We start from the raw sequence: 15,510 nt of genomic DNA on the forward strand, positions 1-15,510 counted from the left end.
ATAGTAAACTTGGTTAACTGCTTGTCCACTTGGTACAAATTCCTAATGAGTAATCCGTCTGATGTCAAAAAAGGTTAGCAACATCGTTGCAACTAGGTCACGAACTTAATTGTCAGAACCCGTATATTTAGGAGTAAAGTATCGTGATGTGTACAATTATCAAATAGTTTGGCAAAATATATATGTATGTGTGTATATATTTGTGTATAATGTATATATAATGTGTATATTATGTATGTGTATGTATCTATATAAAGAGAGAGCAAATGTTGCAAATTAGTAACAGTTGGTTAATCTAGGTGAAGAGAATAGGGGTGTTCATTATACTTATTTTTTACCTTTTCTATAGTTTTAAGTTTTTTACAGTACTAAATTAGAGGAAAAGTTATCATCTCTGACCTCAAGAAATTTACTATGTAGAGGTCAAATTTTTTTTTCTGATGAAAAGGCAGCAAGGGGATGATTAAATTAAAGACACAGGGTCAGAAGTCACTCAAAGACTATTGAAACTGTTAAACCAAAGCAGGCGATCTGTGGCGAGGAGGTCCAGGCAGCTCGTGTCAGCCACACACACACATTCCGACTATAAAGGAGAAAGCGCTGTGCAGAAGTGTTGGGTCAAGCTGAGCCCCAGCCTCTTCCCAGGGGTTCCAGCTAGGTTCTCTGCAGCCCCAGGATGGATGCCCTCAGGGTACCAAACACTGTGGGGTGCCATGGAGACCCCCCAGCCCAGCAGCTGGAGAAGTGGCCTTGTTATAGACTCGGCTCCTCAGGAGACAATAGTGACGCAGGTGTCTGGGGCCAGGCTTCGCCTTCACATTACAGGTGCCTCGGGTCACTGAGTGACAAGTATTTAGTGACACTTGAATGGGTATTTAGTCATGGGGAAAGTAGAGAGGACGTTTCTGAACATAAATGCGAAAGCAGATGGAGCAAACAGCCTGCTTTGTCTTGGGCCAGAAGGGCTTCTCGGAAGGTAATGGAAAATGGACAGACGGAGGCAGCCAGCAGCCAGGCCTGACTGGACAAGCGCTGCAGGAGCTCTTCCCAGCTGCTGTGGACGGCTCGGCCCTCCTGGGAGGCCTGGAGAAGCCTGAGCTTCTTTGATAATGAAGCTGACACAAGAGGAGGAGGGCAGAACAGAGGCGCTAGGGCCTGTGGGGGTGGGAGAGGGCTGACAACTGCACGCTGGGGAGCAGGGCTCAGATTCAGGCTCTGAGGACCTTCGGGCCAGGTGTTGACTTGGCTGGGAACCTGAGGTGTGACCCCAGGTCATCCAGGATAGGATGAGAGTCAGGCCCTCTCTCCAAGGGCCAAGGGTCACCTGGCAAAGCTATGCTCTTAACCCTCCTTCCTGTCCACTACTTCTTGGTACTGTGGGGAGATGGCACAGTGAGCAGTAACTGCTAGCAGTCCCTCCATCATAAACAAATAACGGCATCAGAAAAGTGAGGAACTGACTAGACAGGAGCAAGAGTGGGCCCTGGAGAAAATCTCAGCAGGAACAGTGGTTCTGTCCCCATCGCCAGCCAATTCCAGATCCAGGACTCAGCCTGAGGGCTGTTCAACCACAAGCCCACGTCTTTCCTCTGTTGCCTTAAATGGCTCTCTCACCATCAGACCCTGAATGGAACATTTCCTCTCATGCCCCGACTTCATAGTTCTTTGAGCTTTTAATGCTTTTGATCTGTGGGTCATCTCAACCAGCAATCCTAGACCCCCTCTTATTCCTTTCCCCTCCCCTTCCCCCTGCCCTATTTGCTGTCTTGGCTCCCAATCCCAGAATTCTCTCTTTTGTTAGATTTGTTTCTCTGCACATCCACGCTCTTATTTGACTCTATGTCTTGTTAACTAATGCATCCTTAGGTAAATTGAGTCCACCCAATTTACTTACGCTCATTTGCTCCTGTTTCTCAGAAAGAATTATTTTTTCTCCCTGACAGGGCTAACTCCTCCTCCATCTGTGCTTTTGAATCCTTCCTGCATCCTCTGGGACTTTGTTCTGTTTATTCCCCTTTTCTCTGGGATTTCTTTCTCTCTCTCAGGGCTCCTTGTGTCACATCCAGTCTCTCAGCCACACGGTCCTCGCAGTGTGTGAAACCCAAAGCACATGCTCCCTACACAGGGAAAGTGTCCACAGGATGTTGTTGGGACACTAAGATTCCAGGGCTTGTGCCACCTGCTTCCAGGGAAGCCAGCAGGAACCCTGGGTATGGCTGACTGGACCAGCGACCGGTGTTCAAGCCAAAGCCAAATTCATGTGTGAGGTAGCGAGACCCAAACTGTGACTTAGGCAGGCATTCCAACCGAATCCTGTCCTGGAAGTGTGGCTCTGAAGTTCTGATGAAGAAGATGGTGGTTGACCTGTGGAATCCGAAACTAGGCTGGGCCAGTTTTCTAGTTCTTTGCCAACACAGCTGTACATCCCAGTACAGAAGGTGTTAGACACAAACGGCTCGCGGTACTTCTCCAGGTCACCCCACCACTTGAGCTAATCTGAGGTGTGTTGTTTCCTTGCCACCACAGCAGCCTACTGCACCTTCCTCCAACACTTATCTGTGAGTACACACTTCCTCTCTCCTTGCTCCTGCACCGCCTCACCTTGCTGACCCACCTGGCTGAACGTGTGTTCCCCGCCCCTCCTGTGGGACGTCAGGGGTGTCACAGTCCGGGAGTCTGGCTGCATTCCAGCGCAGCACGTGGCCATGGCATTTCCTCAGCACTCAGTATGTTGTCGGAGCTCGGCAAGAATATTTGCCGTGAGAAGTCTCCTCTCATCCCTGAGTTTCTTTTAATGGCACCGCCATTTCTTACCTTTACAATACCGTGTGATTACTTCTTTTCTCTCTAAGAGGATTTTGATACTCCCATTTCAATTTCTATGATGGGTCTCGAATTTGTCACTGCCTTCCCATCCTCACTGTCGTTATCATTAGGCTTCTAACTGGACTTTCTGACCTCATGCTCCCCCCTTCCAATCTATCCTGTGTAATTCCTAACAGGCAGTTGCTCTTTGGAGTTCTCACACTGATGATTCTTGGCTCATGGAAGTACTGTTTCGTGGTTCTAAAACACGTGGGGGATGTTCAGTTTGGTTCTCCATTTCATGGGTCCCTGTCCCCAGGTAGAGCAGGCAAGGGACAGGTGCTCCTTCTGTGTCCCAAATCTTCCTGTTGGAGCTCCAGATAAAAGCCCGTCTCCTTCCCAGTTCTCTGCCCTGTGCAGCCAGACAGGTAAATCAAAGCTCTTGGCAAGCACAACCCAGTGTTCCTGTAAGAAAGACGGAGAAATGTCCCTGATGTGACAGGTAGGATCTTGGGTTCAAAGAGAATAAATGAATCAGAGATACACATGAGAACAGAACCTGGAGAGCCAGCGCTGGGTTCCATAAGCACTGCCTCGCACATTTTCGTCCTCCTCACCCTTTGTACGATTTATGCCTTCCAGTGTCCACACACACAAGTACACAAGCAGAGTCTGATCGACGGAACAGAATTCTGACGTATCTGTAATTATCTTCAATGACGAAAATAAATTCTTTTCCTTTTTTTCCTCTTTTTTTTTTTTTTTATACAAAGGTGCTGGTTTTCTTAAGGCCATTAAATGGCTTTTTGTGATGTAGGCTTTTTCAACATTTCAAAGCAACAATGGTTTTCTCAAAATGATAAGCATCAAGCTATTAGATTACTTCAGAAAGGATTTTAAATGATGTTCTTTTATCCTGCTCTCAGAGTGTGGATGGTGAGATGGTGGCTGACATTCTGTGACAGGATCCAAAGCCAAGTGAAGAACCCATGAGTGGGGAGCCTGCTTGGCCGAGCAGCTCAGGGGGAGTTGGGCTGTTGCTGGTTGAAGTGATTGGGTACAAGGACCAAGGACAGATTCTAAAACAGCACAATTGGAAAGGCAAACTGAACTGGAGTGACCTGAAGGGCTGAGCAGCTTCTCACAGAAAAAAAACACAGATACAGAAAGTGAAGAGTGGAGGAAGCAAGGTGAGAGGGACAGACACCTCTACAAGCTGGAATCTTAGAGTTTGGGGGCTGCGGGGGGGAAGAGGGCGATGGAAGCAATGCCATGTGAGCTGTGTGAGATTTTGAGAGAAAGAATGGGGAAAGAGAATTTTAAGAAAAAATTGAGTATTATGAAGGTACCCCTTTAGAGAGGTAAAGGTTTCAGTTACTTTCAATTACTATATTTGTTCTGAATGGGATTCTGGCCAGAGACAGACCTCAAGACCTACAAGAACTGATGACTTTGTGCAGATTAAATGTACAAGATAAGAGTAAAATTAATTTAGGGAACCTGCATAGGCCTTCTTGCTTCCCCAGGGAACTTTTAATGTCTAACTCCCAGAAGGAACTTTGTTCCTTGGGTGTGGAGAGAAAGAGCCATTTACCAGAAAACGGCTAGTGCGAAAATTCAGATTCACAGGTCCTTGTAAAAGACATTTTTCTGTGAACTTAAAAGATCATTCTAGCTTTGCAAAGCCTCCTTCTAACCCATACATGCCCAGGACCTTGTCTAGGAGGTCATTTAGATATCTTAATTCATGTTTTCCTTGGTATCTCTTCCTCATGTGATTTCTAAAAATGTATTAATTGATTCTCCAAAACAACACCACCCCAGCTTTTTTCTTTTTAAGTCACATCTTTCTTAAGCAAGAAATACTTCACCTGTACAAGAACCCAGAAACATGGAAGACATAGAGAAGCCGTCCCAGGGACCCGATCCGTTCTCTGAAATTTGAGCAGGTTAGTTACACCGAGCTCAGTGACCACTTTTTAGACCTCAGTTTCCTCAGGTGGGCTGGGTCCCCAAGCTTCTCAAGTATTCATCTTCAGAAAATAAAAGGGTTTAAAGAAAGAAGAGAGGCCTTTCGCGCTCTGCTTGTGTCCCGTCTTAAAAGGTACAGGTGAATGTTGGATGTTGGAATAAAGGAGGAGTGGAGAGAGAAGTGGGTGGATGTTGGATGGATATTGGGTGGGTGTTGGATAAATGTTGGATAGAGTTAGTGGATGCGTATTTCTTTCCACAGCCAGCCCTGGGGTGAGCAGAGGTGGGAGGTTGGGAAACACTTAGGGATGGGGAGTTCCCCTGGCATTAAAGAGGGCAGGCGGGCGGACAGGCTGAGTACTGGGGTCTGTATGGCAGTAGATGGTGGGGAGACAGTGTTGATGGTTTCTGGGCTTTAGAAGCAGCTGTTGAGAATGAGCATTTAGTAGACTCCTGTGCCAGATTTCTAGTTCTGAGTCCTCTGTCCCTACAGAGGATATTTGTTCTCGGCAGACACAGAATGTATTTCTTGCCCAGTTGGTTTTTAGTTGCTCCCCAGTGCCCAGGTGATAGATGGTTTTTCCTTGTGGACTTTTCTAAGCCATTGTCAGTGAAGGGGAAAGGCACAGGACTGAAAAGGATGTGTTATGGCAGTGGTGACAACTGCCAGCCCCAGGAACCCCAGCTGCATACTAGCATCTGGAGCCACCATTTCCGATTGGCCTGGGCTCTGTCCCCTCCAGCCGTCTCTGTGGACACCCTGCTCTGCAGCCCAGAGGCAGAGCACTGGCCTCTCCGTTCCTCCTGCCCCTGCAGGGCCTGGAAAACTGTCTTCAGGGCTCCAGTTTGTGGTGTCAATCACTGCCTTGGCTGGAATGTTGTAGGAATAGATCCTTCTGGAATGAATGAATCTATCAATCCTTCTTCATTCCAGTTACCATCTTAGAAGTCTGGACCTATTATTGAAGGACCTTGACTATAAGAATTTTATAAAATTTAGGACAAGTGTCTGTTTCCATAGAGTGATTCATTGTAACTTTAAAAGTGAGAAGAGCCTGTGATGGGCTGAATTGTGCCCCCCCAAAATTCATATGTTGAAGCCCTAACCCTCAGTACCTCAGAATGTGACTGTATTTGGAGAGAAGGCCTTTAAAGAGGTGATTAAGTGAAGTCATTAGGGTGGTTCCTGATCCAATATGATTGGTGACCTCATTAGGAGAGGAGAGGAGGACACAGTCCCACAACGGGACAACCATGTGAAGACACACGGAGAACATGGCCATCTGCAAGCCAAAGGAAACCAACCTTGATCTTGGGCTTCCAGCCTCCAGGGCAGGGAGAAAATAACTTTCGGTTGTTTAATCCCCCTAGTCTGTGGTACTTTATCATGGCAGCCCCCGAATACAGGGCCCAGTATACATCTGCAGGGGCAACAAAGAAACGGGGACCAGAGAAGTCTTTTCTCCACTCATCCTATGAGCAGTCAGGGATGGGAAGGTGCGACACACATCACTAAGAGAAAAGGAATTAGCCCCATCCCCAGGAAAGTGACCCCTGGGAGACCACCACCTCCAATATTTTGTAGCAGAGGACAAGCCCCCAATGAGGGGAGTAAAGCTAGAGTTAGTAGCCAACTCCACATTTACTCCACACACCCACAGAGCTAAAGAATAGGTGGGAGCAAAGATGGTAACATCACAAAAAGCAGACACAAAAATGCAAAATGCTTAAGGATCTGAGCCCTTAAGGGTTTTGCAAAGAAGAAACCGGCCTCTGTAGGGTTTCTAGTGCCTTAGGAGAGCCTTTCATTCACCTGTCTGCAAGCATGTGGCCCGGAGTGTGCGGGCAGGACCCTGGACCCAGAATTGAGGCTGTGGCTTCTGGACCAGCTCCCTTCAAGCTAGCAGCATGTTCCTGCTTTCCACTTAACTCCTGTCATGCCTCGTTTGTGCATCTAGAGAAGGAAGGAATGGAGCTCGCTGATCTCTAAGGTCGCTTTTTGTACTAAAATTCTATGGTTTTGATTCATAATGATGATTCATAGTGAGTCAACAAAGAGAAGTTAAATTATGTTCTGAATATTCTACTTTAAGAAAACAGGCAAGTCTGGACTCTATTGTATAAATGTTTCTATCGCAGTTACTAGAATTTGAAAACCATTTTGTTATTTAAAGCTGTAAGGTCCAGACACTGGGAATACATTTTAGTGGGACTTCTCAGCTCCCCGTGATGGCAGCGCAGGACAAGCTGCCCCTGTCTTGGTAGCATTACTTCCTCAGATTGTGCATTGTTCATTTTCAAGGTCAGAAAGTGCCACAGTCTAAAATAGCATATTATAGTTGTGTGTATGATAGCGTTTCAAATTGCCTTTCCTATCTAATTGCAGTTTTCTTTCGGAAGTAGGATTATCCAAGCAAACAACAGTTGGGTATTTATAATGCATTTCGCGTCTTCCTCCCTGAGGAGTCAGTGGTTTCCAAATGGCAATCATCTACAGCTAATTTTATATATTCCTCTTCACATTACATTACAATTGTAATTATTTCAAAATTAAAACAAAGGGACTTGAAGATTGTATCTCTGTCCTTTTCTCTTCGCTAAAGATCCATATGTTTCTTTCTGTTTAAATATTTACCCCTCCAAGGAGGTAAGAACAACTGCACGACGCCAGGAGCTCCCTCCACAGCGAGCATTTGTCTTCACTGAGGACATAGCCCTTCATTACTCCATTCCACCCACTTTCCCCTCACTCCCCCCGACTTTCCTGGACTTGGGGTTCTTCTTTCATCTGTTTTGTTGGTTCCAGTTTCATATGTTTCATTCATTCCTTTGCATCCTAAAATGAATATTCTCACTTAAAGGAAAAAAGTAATTTCCTCTCTGTGAACTGTTTGGAACGTTTGAACCACCGATTTGGCTCTGCGGTTTCCTGTAGGAAGGTGACACTCTCAGACATCCTGTTGACGGAGGAGATGATGGCTGGAGCTGTCCATCCAGGTCCCCCGCACGCTAAGACCCTTCCAGTTCTCTCCCAAGAGAACACATATACTTACGCTTCCATTTACTCATTCAACAAACATTTGTCAGAGGCCTGATATGTTTAGGTAGACACCTAGAATGTTGGAGTTCCAAGGAATTTTAAAAATAATCTGGCCCGATGCCTTCATTTTGCAGTAAGGAGACCAAAGCTCCTGCGAGAGCTTGGGAAGAGCCAGTGCCTTCCTCGGTGACAGAATGAGTCCCTGAGTCTGCTCCGAGGGGCAGTCACAGGGGCCAGAAGGCGAGAAGCCGCGTGTGACACCCACAAGGATATTCTCTGGGCTCAGCCAGGGCTTGGGGAGAGGAACTTCCCAAAACTCTGTGGGCATCGTGAGGTATGGCTCTTCTAATGCAAGCAGAGAAGTTCAAAGTTTCAAATCAAAAGGCATATAACCAGAAATGTGAAGGTTCTTAATGTTTACAACAGCTAAACATTTCATTCCTCTAGCTCTGATTCAAGTTCCTTTCCGCCTATCATCAGAAGGAGGAAAGAACTTGCTTAATTTAAACATATTATAAAACTAGGTTCCCTTTTGACTTAGAGAGACAGTACCTCTCTGTCCAGGGCAGATAGGAGGGACATGTCAGTGGGTGGAAATGACAATGAGCCCATCTGGAATTCCGGGAAACTGGACGTGCACCCCGGCTCTGACCTTGATCCACAGACCTTTGCTCACCTTCTTCGTCATGGTTTGTCGTCTGTCAAATAAGGAGCTGGGATCAAACGCTCCTCATGGTCCCTGCATGGCTCACCCTGAACTTCTTTTTAGATAAGTTTTACAACCATCATATAACTCTCCAGAGGTGGTGTGGTCCCCTAAGCAGCATTTGCCTCACCTGGGAACTTGTCAGAAAGGTCTGTTCTCAGGCCCCACCCAAACCTACTGAATCAGAAACTCTGGGGTGGGGCCCAGAACTCTGAGACTTAACCAGCCCTACAGGTGATTCGCGTGTGCTCTGAAGTTTGAGAACCACTGCTCTAATATAAACCCAGGACGGCCCTGGCAGACTGTGGAACAGGGTCCTACCGCTTCACCACTGGGAAGATGATAAAAAGTCGATAGCACTTATTCAAAACTTGCTAGATGCTAGAAAAAATAGATCAGACACATTAGACTTGGTAAACATACTGCACCCAAATAAGTAGGCTTTTCACAAACAATACATAAATACACAGTGTGGGGACTATGAAAGCTTCCAGAAAGCTTCCAGGCTCTCGGCCTCACATAGAAAGGTGCTGGCTCGGGTAGTAAATGGCCATCAACTGTGATTGGATAGCCATCAGCTGTGGCTAGTTGGCCGTCAACTGTAACCAGGGAGCCATTGGACACTAATATAACTGCCGTGGCTACGCTAGCAGCAAATGGGGGCTAGCAAGAAGATGGTGGCTGAGCCTGCAAGAAGCGCAGTGAGGGTTGCGAACAGTGTGGCTCCTGCTTCCTGTGTCTCCAACCCAGCCGCCAGCAAGACTATAGTGGTATGACTCCCCTATCCATGGCTCCGTGGGTGTTCCACTTTGGCCTAGCCATATCCTACATTCTTATGTGGGGAGCGGGGGCAGAGACCCTGCCTGTCACCCCGCACGACACATAGTGTTTTCCATTTATTTTAATGCAATTAAATTTTTTAAACCAGATGTCCTTATCTGATTAAACTTATAATACACAAAAATCATAAATGCAAGTTATATAGTAAGTAACTTATGGAGATTTATGGGAATTTTTCAAAGCCAAGTCACTGAGGTTTTTAGGAGGGATAACTTGTAAAAAGAAATGAATTTAGATATAAACTAGATAGATTATATACTTAGTCACAATGTTGTGAGAGTAAATCCTTTGTATAGGTCTCCGTAAGTTACTTGAAAGCTTTTTGTATATTGTACAGCTAATCAGACAGAGACATGCGGTTAACAGTACCATTTTTATATCTCACTGTGATGAAGGGCAAACTGTGTATTAATGTTTGTTTTTGTGTGTTTCTTTTATTTTTTTTTAACTCTAAGAAATAAGTTCTGTTCAGGGGATGTGACATGGGTCCTACTCTTTATTGCTTTCAGGTGAAGAAAGAATGGTGGGTTTTCTTGAATTAAAGGACTTAATGGTAACAACCACATTTTAAAAGAATGAAAGGCGTCAAGTGGTACCACTGCTGCTTTAATTTTCCAGGGGCCGAGAAAACATGTTAGAAATTTGAGCTTTGGGAAGTGGCTGAACGTGCTGTGGCAGGCGGGCGCTCCTACTACATGTCACCCTTGAATAGCCATGGTGGTCACCAGGGTGTAGGAGCTTGCCCACGGTTCTCTAAGATGAGGCTCGGTGAGGCAGGTGACTCCAGTTCTCTCCATCAGCACACGTTACTGCTCATCGTACCTCGAGTCTGCCTCTGTGCTCACGACTGCCTTTTCTGGGGGAGGGTCTAGTGAACTTCTAGCAAACCCCACTGATTGCGTTCCTCGGGCATCGTCAAGGCAGAAAGGGGTCTACCTGAGCACAAAGGGGAAAGTCACCATGACCACTGCCATCAGTTCTGCACTGATGAATGAATGGCCTCCATTCCCAGTTGTAGCCACAGCACTGATCTGTAAACACTGGGATCAAACTTAACATCGCAAAGTGCTCACGCTCCCGAAGGGGACTGCTCTCGTCAGCATCACCAGCAGCTTCTCTACTGCCAGATCCAGGGGTCTTCTTACTGGAGAGCAGCTGACCACTTCCTCCTCTGTGCTGAGCGTTCTTCCTCCAGGTTCCATGACGCCGTGCTCTAGGACCGATTTCTTCCTGCCTCATTCACGTCTCCGTCTCCTTCGCTTATTCCTCCTCTTGTCCCCCTCTTTGCTGCAGGCCCAGACTGTCCTCAGACCACTTCCCCCCATCTAGCATTGGCAGATATGGCAAATAAGGATACAGAACTCCCAGTTGAATTTGAATTTCAGATTAAACAACCAATAATTTTGTAGAAAGAGTGTGTCCTGAATATTGCATGGTGCCAAATATTTACTTGGTTACTAAGTAAATATTGCAGGAAACATACGTATGCTAAAAATTACTATTTATCTGAATTCAAATTTAATTAGGCGTCCTGTTTTATCTGCCAACCCGAAGATGATCTCAGCCAGTTTCATGACTCTCAAGGCCATCTCTATGCTGACTCCTCCCAAAATATTTATCTCCAGCCTAGATCTCTCTCTCCTGAACTTCAGACTCCAGCTGCCTACGCCCCATTGCCACATGGATAATTAATAGATATCTCAACGATGCAAATCTTGATCCAAAATACTTGCTCCATCACAGGTAATTCTACCACCACCACCACCACCATGCACACACACACACACACACACACACACACACACACACACACACTTAGCCAAAACCCTGAGCTCAAACCTGGACCCTCTTTTTTCTCATGCCCCACATCCAATCTGCCAGGAAGTACTTTGGTCCCAGCAGATCTGCCACCAAAGTCTCTTGCTGATCACTGCAAACACCTCCTACTCATGCCTCAGCTTCCTCTGGACCCACATACCAACAAAAGGGATTTTTTTGAGATATCAGTCGTATCATTTGTATAAAGATTTTTATAAAATATAGCTAACATAGAACACTATATTAGTTTCAGGTGTGCACCATAATTGTTGAACATTTATATAACTAAAGAAGTGATCACCATGATAATCCAGCAACCACATGACACCGTACACACTACCACAATATTATTGACTATATTCCCCACGCTGTATGTGACATTCCCATGACTTATTTGTTTTATACCTGAAATTTGAACTTCTTATTCTCCTTCACCATTTTTATCACTTTTTAAAATTTTTTTCAATTACAGTTGACATTCAGTATTATTTTATATTAATTTCAGGTGCACAGTATAGGGGTTAGACATTTATATAATTTAAGAAGTGATGCCTCTGACTAATCTAGTACCCACCTTGCACTGTACATAGTTATTTCCATATTATTGACTGTATTCCCTATGCTGTACTTTACAGCCCCATGACTATTTTGTAATTACCAATTTGTACTTCTTAATCCCTTCACCTTTTTCACCCTGCCCACCAATCCCCCTCCCACCTATCACCCCAACAAATCTAGTACCCATCTGACACCATATAGAGTTATTACAATATTATTGACTATATTCCTTATTCTATACCCTGCATCCCCATGACTACTGTGTAACAACGAATTTGTACCCACCTCCAACCCTCCTCCCATCTGGCAACCTTCAAAATGTTCTCTGTATCTATGTGTTTGTTTCTGTTGCATTTGTTTATTTTGTTCTTTAGATTCCACTTATAAATGAAATCAGAAGACATTTGTCTTTCTCTGTCTGACTTACTCCACTCAGCACAATACCCTCTAGGTCCATCTTTGTCACAGATGGCAAGATTTCATTCTTTTTTAATGGCTGAGAAATATTCCATTGAATATATGTACCTCCTCATCTTTATCCGTTCATCCATTCAGGTACATCCAGGTTGCCTTCATATCCTGGCTACTGCAATGAACATAAGATGCACACGTCACCTCAATTAGAATTTTGGGTTTCTTCAGATAAATACTGAGAAGTGGAATTACTGGCTCCTTCTTTGTCTCTTGTTCTAGCCTTTGTTTTAAAGTATGTTTTGTCTGGTATAAGTATTGCTACCCCAGCTTTTTGTTTGTTTCTTTGTTTGTTTCCATTTTCATGAAATATCTTTTTCCATCACTTTACTTTCCATCTGTGTGTCTTTTGACCTGAAGTGAGTCTCTTGCAGGCAGCATGTATGGGTCTTGTTTTCTTATCCATTCAGCAACCCTTTCTCTTTTGATTGCAATGCTTAATCCATTTACATTGAAAGTAATTTTTGATACATATGTAGTTATTGCTATTTTATTATTCCTAATTTTGATTTTTTTTCATCTTAAAGAAGTCCCTCTTGCATTCCTTGTAATACTGATTTGGCGGTGATGAACTCCTTTAGCTTTTTCTTGTCTGGGAAGCTCTTTATCTGTCCTTCGATTCTCAATGATAACCTTCCTGGGTAGAGTAATCTTGGTTGTAGGTCCTTACTTTTCATCACTTTCAATATTTCATGCCATTTTCTTCTGGCCTGCAAAGTTTCTGTTGAGAAATTAGCTAAGTCTTATGGGAGCTCCCTTGTAAGTAACTAACTGCTTTTCTCTTGATTCTTTTAAGATTCTCTCTTTGTCTTTCACTTTTGGTATTTTAACAATGATGTGTTTTGGTGTTGGCCACTTTGGGTTCATCTTGTTTGGGACTCTGCGCTTCCTGGACTTGTATATCTATTTCCTTCACCAGGTTAGGGAAGTTTTCATTCATTATTTCTTCAAATAGGTTTTCAATTCCTTGCTCTCTCTCTTATCCTTCTGGTAGCCCTATGATAAGAATGTTGGTACACTTGATATTGTCCCAGAGACCCATTAAACTATCCTCATTTTTTTTTAAATTTTTTTTTTCCTGCTGCTCTGATTGTATGTTTTCTGCTACCTTATCCTCTAAATTGCTAATTCGGTCCTCTGCTTCATCTAATCTGTTGATTCCCTCTAACGTGTTCTTTATGTCAATTATTGTATTCTTTATTTCTGACTGGTTCTTTTTAATGTTATCTATCTCCATTTTTATGTTTCCTATCTCTTTTTTGAAGTTCTCCCTGAGATCACTGAGCACCCTTACAACCAGTGTTTTGAATTCTGCCTCTGGTAGATTGCTTGTCTCCATTTTTTAAATTCCTTTTCTGGAGTTTTGTTCTGTTCTTATATTTTGGACATGTTTCTTTGTCTCCCCATTTTGGCTACCTCCTTGTATTTGACTGTATGTATTAGGTAGGGCTACTATGTCTCCCAGTCTTGGTAGAGGGGACTTATGTAGTAGGTGTCCTGTGGGACCCAGTGGCACAGTCTTCCTGATCACCTGAGCCATGCACTCCAAGTGTGTCCCTTGTGTGTGTTCTCCTGTTGTAGTTGAGCCATGGTTGCTCTTTGCACATCAATGGGAGGGATAGACCTTCAGGTTGATACGTTGTGAGGATTGGCTGTGACTGCAATGGGGGAGCTATTGAGCAGGGGCTGACTCTCTGGAGCAGGAGTCACTTTAACAGGGCTCTGGTGCCTGCCCAGTCTGCCATTTGGGTTTGTTGTACCTGGAGATGGCCAGGTGATGCTCCAAAGCTGGCCACTGAGCACACCAGCCCCAGCACCTCCTGGGAGGGGACTCACTGCAGGCCAAGTTCAGCCATAGCCTGTGCCTGCCAAGGTCACGTGGAATGAGCCACAAAGTAATCTGCAGATGCCACTGCCCATGCTATACTTAGAAGTGCCTTGAGAGGCCAAGCCATGAACCAAGGCTGGCTGTCACTAGTGCCGGGCTTAGGACTGTTCAGCCAGAAGTACAAGACATGTCGAAGCCAGGTGCTGCTTGTCTGAGTTTTGTGAACCTTGGAGAGATTTTAGGATGAGCCAAAGCAAGGTCATTTATATGAAAAGTCACTGGAAACAGCTTGGATGTGCCCAAAAGTTGAGTGAGGTGGGGTCTCAGGGAATCCCCAGGATGGGGCAAACAAAAGGTGTTAGTCAGGTTGATGGAGACTCAGATATGGCATCTGCCTGCATCTGCACACAGGGAGGAGGGAGGGCTCAGCTAAGAAACAATGGCTCCCGCAAGCTCCTCAGTCTGGTAGAAAACTTCCCCTCCAGCCCTCGTCCTGAAACTGGATAATTCCGTTTCTCTCCATATGTCCCTGGCATCTTTCGAGCTGCTGCCCCAGTGCTGGAGCTCAGAGTGAGTGAGTCCATCACTGAGTGGGTCAGTGCTCAGGCCCCATAAGAGTACTGCTTGAGATGCCAGTCGCTTTTGTCTCACTCAGCCAAGATCTCCACTGGTTTTCACAGTCAAAATTTATGGGGACTTCTCTCCCTGGCACTGAAACCCTGGTCTGGGGTGTCTGGTGTGGGACTGAGACCCCTGGTAGGGAAACCTCCACAGCTGAGATATCCCTCCCAATTTTTAATGGTCACATGAGAGTGTGGGACCAGCCCATTATACATCTCCACCCCTCCTACCCGTTTCAAGGTGGTATCTTCTGCATGTCCTTAGTTACAAGGCTTCAGTTCAGCTAGACATCAGGTGATTCTCAATGATGGTTGTTCTCAATGATGTAGTTAAGTTGTAATTTTGATATGATTATCAGAGGACACAAGCACAGCGTTTACCTACTTCGCCATCTTGACCGCAACTCCTCAGGCACTTTTCAGCCCACTGTTCTGCAGGGTTCCCCAAGCCACACAGCTTAACAGCCAACAGTCTTTAAACAATCTTGCAAAGCTCCCATGACGCAGCACCCCATGTCCTATCAGATGTTGTCTCTTCAGGCTGCCCCTCCACCCATTCACTCCTGCAGCCTCTTTGCTTCACCAATAAGCCAGCAAGCCCCTTGGTCCTGGCATTCACTCCTTCCTCCTGGAATGACCTTCATTCGGATATATATCCACGTGGATAACTCTGGCACCTCCCTGAAGCTTTGCTCAAATCTCACCCTATCAATGAACTTGCACTGACCACGTTATTCACATTCCAACCCCCTTTCCACCCCTGGTACTCCAGATACTCCTTCCCAGCTCTCCTTTTAATTTTCCCATAAATATCAACTTCTATAGTATTATAAACTTATTTATTATGGTTATC

The sequence above is a fragment of the Rhinolophus hipposideros genome, assembly GCF_964194185.1.
Source record: "Rhinolophus hipposideros genome assembly, chromosome: 3".
Classification (NCBI taxonomy): domain Eukaryota; kingdom Metazoa; phylum Chordata; class Mammalia; order Chiroptera; family Rhinolophidae; genus Rhinolophus; species Rhinolophus hipposideros.